The sequence below is a fragment of the Cryptomeria japonica genome, chromosome 8 (genome assembly GCF_030272615.1).
Source record: "Cryptomeria japonica chromosome 8, Sugi_1.0, whole genome shotgun sequence".
Taxonomy (NCBI): domain Eukaryota; kingdom Viridiplantae; phylum Streptophyta; class Pinopsida; order Cupressales; family Cupressaceae; genus Cryptomeria; species Cryptomeria japonica.
Window position 1 is genome coordinate 317,793,214 of NC_081412.1, and position 6,871 is coordinate 317,800,084.

Below are 6,871 nucleotides of genomic sequence, written 5' to 3' on the forward strand. Positions count from 1 at the left end.
GGTAACAAATGTCATTTGCACCATCTGTAATAACTTTGGTCATGTGGCTATGAATTGCAAAAGAAGAACTGGGAGAGGAAATGCAGGACCTTGGAAATCATCTGGTATGGTCTGCTATCACTATAACAAACCGGGGCAGTTAGCAAAATTTTGTAGATCCAGAAATATCAAACCGGTCAATTCTTCTATGGATCAGAAAGTAAAGCAGAAATTTAATATTGAAGAAACCAGAGAAAAAATGAATCAAGAAACTGTTCCTTCACCCAGTGAAGAGAACCCTGCACCAGTGAATTAAGCCTTTTAAAATGGCTAAGGGGAACTTAACGGTAAATCCACCTCTGGACCCCTTGAGATGAATGAGAGGTAAGAGAATTTTGAAGCATGAAATTTTGATAACTTTTTGTCAATATGTTATCAACCAGTTTTGTCCTTGAGCGATGAAATTAGGGTTTGTAACCCTAACAGGCGAGCATTAAATGCAGTAGGTAAAAAGGATGAAAGCAAGTTTTTACTTTGTTATTTTTACCCTAACGCATTTGAGAAATAAATTTGAAGCGCTTGGTGAGCTAAGAAATATTGTTGGTTGATAATTTTTGAAGTTGCATTATGATTTGTAATCAAGTTGATTTGAAGGTTGCAGAAGATTGAACTGGTGTGCACTTGGGCATTCAACCGATAAATGAGGCAACGTGCATAAAATAAGGTATTTCTTTGAAAATCTTACTTCGAATCTTGTTCATCTGAAATGGCATCATCTCCAAAGTCTGTAGAAAGGTTAATGATTACGTCTGAGCCAATGGAAGTTGTAGAGGCAGAATAAATTGTGTCATATAATGCTTTATCACAAGTTCCTAGTGGAGTTTTAGTAAAAGGAGATTTGTCGAGCTATATTGATTGTAAGATTAAGGATCTAGGATCACTGTATATTTACACTCAGCTAAAATCCCTCTGTGATGAGAATGGAAGGATTCAAACACAGTGTGCTAGGGGTTTTCACAATGCCGCTTATTTTCTAGAAGATTTTGAGGAAGAGCATATTAGAATTATTTTGAGTCGGGTTCATGGTGAGAACATGTACTTAGAGAGAACTCACACAATTACCAAGGAATTCATTCAGGATGTAACTAGTTATTATTCAACTGGGGAAGTACCTAAGCTAAGACGAATTTCAAAACAGATGATATACTCTCTAATCAGTTCAACATATAACAAACGTGCTTTTTATGTTAACAATATCAGGGACCCAGTGGTGAAACTGGAAGCTATGGTTATAGGCTACCTAGTATTTTACTCCAGTAGACTAAATAGTGTTCCATCAGCAGTAGTACACACAGCTTACAGGATGATAGCTGAAAATGCAGATTGTGATCTTTGTGAGGCTATTAGAAGACAACTATTTGTAAATTTGCAATCTATCAAGAAGGACAACATTCTAAAGTTCAAGTATGGACAGCTATTGGTCAGGTTATTTTTTTATTTTCAAAATTTGCTATCGGGAATAGGTGATATTGAATGGTCAAAGGACCTACCGGTATCCGCACAAATCAAGAACAACATCAAGGTTGTAAAGAATACTTTTCCTGCTGCTATGAATAAGTATTTCAATGAGTTTTAGAAGAAGATGAGCATGAGAATGAGATTGCCTGAAGATGTGGTAAGACATTTTGCAAAAGACGTTGTTTTTATAGTTAGCACTGATTTTTGTTTGATACAAGCAATTGAGCCAAGAAAAGAAGAAATGGAAGATATGAGTTATGAGGTGAACCATGACTTACTGGTTGGTTATGCTAATAATCTATTAGCATCTCCTAAAGATAAAAAGAAGTCAAAACTGGATATTGTGGTAGTCTAGGATGCTCAAGCCAAAACCAGTATTGCTCCTGCCACAAGTGGGAAAGGAAAGAAAAAGAAAACTAATGAAGCACCTCTGATGATAAAGAATACAAGGGTGAATCAAAGTATCCAAACCCAAAAGGAACTGGCACCTAAAGTCTATGCAAAGAAGGAGAATGTATCCAAGAAGAGAAGTTGAAAACTTATTCTCCAAGAAGAATCTGAGGGTACTGATACTGAAGAAGAACCTAAGAAGATGAAATCTACCGGTAGAGTAGCAAAGTCAGTAAAGGAAGTGCCAAAGGAAACTGTGCCTATTGATATCTCAACTTTCAAGCCTAATACCCATTTTGAAAGAACAGTGAAGACATTAGGGAGGAACAAATTTGACAATGTCAAAGAACATTTTGATTCCTTCACTGAAGATGAGAAGAAGTGAATCATTCAACAGGTAATCACTCATTTGTGTCATTACAATAGATATCCACATGATCTTGAAAAGGATATCTCAAATTCTTTGTACACTATTTTGTTAAATAAATGGGAGGAAGCTATAAAATTGGAAAAAGAAATTATTGATGAGATATTTGTATAATATTTTCCCAATTTGTCTAAGGATGAAATAAGTGCTTTAATTGATCAATACAAAATTCAATTTGCTTTCAAAGCAAGGAGATTGAAGTTACTTAGTGGAAAGAGGGCAATTTTTTGAGATTGAGAAGTATCAAATAGCCTGTGAAATCAAACAGATGGAAGAGCTCATCCAATCCTCTAAGAATGAGGAAGATGTTGTCAATCGATCGAAATTGGATGAAGAAGAAATTGTACAAGCTGATGAGGTCTATCTTGTCAAGGATGACACCATTATTCATGTTGTTGATGATGTTCAAGATACAGTTGATCTATCTGGAGACAACATTGCACCAGATATGGAGCCTCTTGAAATCACTGATATGCAGGTTACTTTAGTTGAGGAACCGACAACTCAACAAGGAGTGGATATTCCACCAGCAAAAGATCAACCTAAGAAACCCCGATCCCCACCGGTTTTTCAAGAAACTCAGAAGGAGTCTATGGAAATTTTTGTCACACAGACTTCTGAAAAGGAAATAGAGAAGAACAAAGAGAAAGCGATCATTAAGGTTACATCCTCTGAACCGGCAAAGCCATTAGTCACTCTGCAGACTATTGAGGATGATGATGATTCATTAGGAATTTCAGTGCCTATCAATGTTGACAACATGAGCGCATCTGAAATGATGAAGATTGCAAGTGTTATACAATCTAGAGCGCATAAGAAGAGACTTAAAGAGAAAAGGGTTGAAGCTAAAACAATTCAAAATGCAGTAGATATTTAATCTGACCTACTACTGGAAATGTCTACAGCACATCTGTCAACACCTATTAAAAAACTTGGTCAGTTGGTTGCTGATGCATCTGATCAAATCAAGTCACTTGAAGAAGAAACACAACTATGCTAAGAAAAGTCACAAGAAGAAGTATGGGGAGAAACTTGCAAAGGACATTGATACTGGCAAAATGGCTCTGTCACATAATAAAGCTTTATTGGGAAAAGCTATTGAAACAGGAGGAAAATATCTTGCTTCTACCTCTAATGTTTCATTATGTTATTCCAATATCACAAAAAGACAAACAGAAACAAAGCAAGAGCTAGAAATGATATGCAATGCATATGTCCCACTTCAGGACTCTATATTTGCTTTTAGCAAATCTGTAGATGATTTGCACAATAGAATGGATAATTATGATCATGAGAAAGAAAAATGACTTCAGTCTCTAAAGGAACTTAAGAGTCTACTCACATCACAAGTGGACATACTACAGAGAGCCTACTCAAATGCAGAAGCTATCTTAGCAACTCCAGAAACCTGTACACTGGATTCGATAAAAGAATTCCATACATAGCTTATGTCTACAGTAGAGTACAATGAGAACGTGTTGGAGACATGGACAAATACCATATCACAGTTCAAGAATAACTTTAATGATATTTTCATGAGACTAGCTTATGCATGAATCTATATATATATATATATATATATATATATATATATATATATATATATATATATTACTTTTTCAATTTGGCATTGTTGTCAAAGGGAGAGTAGAAATATGTATGTCTGTTTTTGAAAATTTTGAATAATGTATGCATTAAGGGGGAGTATGTATATGTGTAAATTTGTTTTGTATGCACACTTATATTACTATAAAATTTCCTAAGTGTTGCCATCAATGCCAAAGGGGGAGATTGTTGGATTGATGATGATTGTAATGAATTCATCATATGTTGTCATTGATGAAACACATACACACACATTTGTTTATATTGTCTACCGGTATAACTTCGAGTTGTTTACTCTACAACCAGTATACTAAGAGGTTTATCTCTAATCGGTACTTTGTGACAACTGGTATATGCATATAAGACAACTAGTGGATACACATTAATCGGCATCAACATGAAGATCAAGTGGAGATTATATCAGAAGATTCAAGGATAACGGTTTTTATATTTAACTCCAACCGGTATTGATTGTTCCAACCAGTATTTGTTGATTGTGTGATGAGTTATCACAAATCGTGATGAGATATCCCACAGACAATTTTTGGTGGTATTTTTGTGATGAGTTATGATCACTTGACCAAATACACTACACCTAGGAAATTGTGTTATTATTTCTTGAGGTTGACATGAAATCTAAATGTCTATATATTGACATCACAATTAATTATTTCATATGAGTGAAAATGATATGTTGTGTGTGAAAGACAAAAGAGTTAAGTTGGAGATTTTGCAGAAGAGAACTGTTGAATATGTTTAGAAGGATCTGACCAAGCAAAGTATTGTGCTACTTAGACAGATCAAACCAATCTTGTTGTTTTCTAACAATCACAGTAGAATTCAAATCTCCTAACTGGGTAAGCTCTAACAAGCTTCAATGTTCAAATCCTCTAACAGGGTGATCCATTAGTTTGGATTCAGAAATCCTCCATGGAGGTTACTCCTAACAAGGTACTACCTTTCAAAGAGTATAAGCTTATAATCAAGCTTTGGGATATCTAACAAGATTCGCTCCTAGCAGAGCACTTTATAGACCTTAATTGGTCAGTTATCTATCATTGCAAATAGTTAACTTGTGAGTTCTATCTCACCATGGGTTTTACCTATTTGGGTTTTCCACATACAAACACTTGTGTTATGGTGGATGTTTTACCTATTGTGGATGTTTCTATATCATTTTGGATTGCATGCATTGTGTTTAAAACTTTTGTTAAGTTCATCTATAGTTAGTGTTTGAAGTAGTTTTATTTTTGGTGTCACTGATTCACTCCTCCCTCTCAATGCTTTTCAAGTCCATCATGATAAAGTTTATGTCTTGCAAAGTAATCCTCAATTTTTGAACTCTACAAATATCATTCATAGGTAAATGATGAGAATGTCCTAGACCTTTGATACTAGTTTGTGTAGGAGTTTTTATAGGGAATTTGATTCCTTGTTCAAATTTTCCAAGTCCTTGCCCTTGTTTCGATATTATGTTATAGCCACTCCTATAAGATATTTTTAATTGAGAAGATGAAGGATTATTATAATGATTTTATTTAAAATTTGTATTGTAAGTATATCTAGAAGGAACAAAGAGAGAAGTAGATCAAGAAGTAATATCCTTTGTTGGGAGATTCTCCTTTCTATCATCATGCATATCCTCTTTGATAGGTTGGGAAGGAAGATCCTTATCATCTAAAGCCCCATCTTTACTTAATGTTATGTGGGGAGATTGGTCATGAATGAAATGTATAACATCATCTTCCTTACAAATGTTTTGATGGTTAAGCTAAGATCTAGGAGAATAAGGTGGTTTAGAGAGATTGAAACACCAATATTTTGACCTTTCCCCCCTTGAGCTAGGGTATGTGTATGAGAAGAAGATGGTTCCATGTTTATCTTCAATTATTTCTCTCCACTAGAGAGATCATTGATATTACTTATTTCTTCATTAACATGGGATACCCTAGGAGAGGTACAAGTATTAGGTTTTTCACTAGCATCTCTAGGATAGTATCAATTCATGAACCATGTCAATCCTCCCAAGTGAAACTCTATACCTATTTCCTACACATAGAAAGATAGGGGAAATTGTTGGGAATAAGGTTTTTCCTAATTCAACCCCTTGTTCAACAATTAACCTTGAATGAATAAATGCAAATACTAAAATAAATGCTAGAAAGATATACCTCATATCTGCAATTGTTGATGATAATGCTTTTCTCTTTGAATGTAATCAAATATGTTTTATGACATGGTATGAACATGAAAAAACCCTAATCACATACATTCTTGCATATGAATGATGTAATTTTTCTCCACAATGATTAAATGATGAATATGCAACCTTGAAGATCTATGGAAATTCTCAATTATGAATGCCTCATAGATGCAAGAGTGATAGGATATGTCCACTTATGATGCTTAGATAGAATTAGGTTGATCAAATGTCTTTATATAGGGGGTTCTAGGTAAATTACCGATTAGGCCAACCTCCAATAGACATGCGGAGCCCCGAAGATCAAATATTACCATTGAGATATAGCCCCAACCCTATTTTAAATTGGGGCTTGATTAAGCGGGACCATGGCATTTTGGGGTGCAATGGAAACTCCATGGTCCAGACCAAGGCATTTTATGCCCTAGTCCCACCTCAATAAAGACCAAAATAAAGATAAAATAGGGTTAGTATCCCATGGTAGAACCCACAAAAGGTTGTTCATGGCCTTAAAGCTAGAGAACTAGCACAAACAGGCCTAGAAAGGTAATGAGGATAGGACATGCTAAAGTAGGGGAAAAAACATGAGGTGTAAATTGGCTAATTGAAAATTTACCATGCTAAAATATCTAGTATAGAAGTAGTAAGACACAATAGTCCTCCAATCATAGATTTGTACTTCTTTTGCTCAATATCCAAAGATGCATCATATTTGCCTAACTTACATGCATTAGCTAAAGGGGTATTAACAA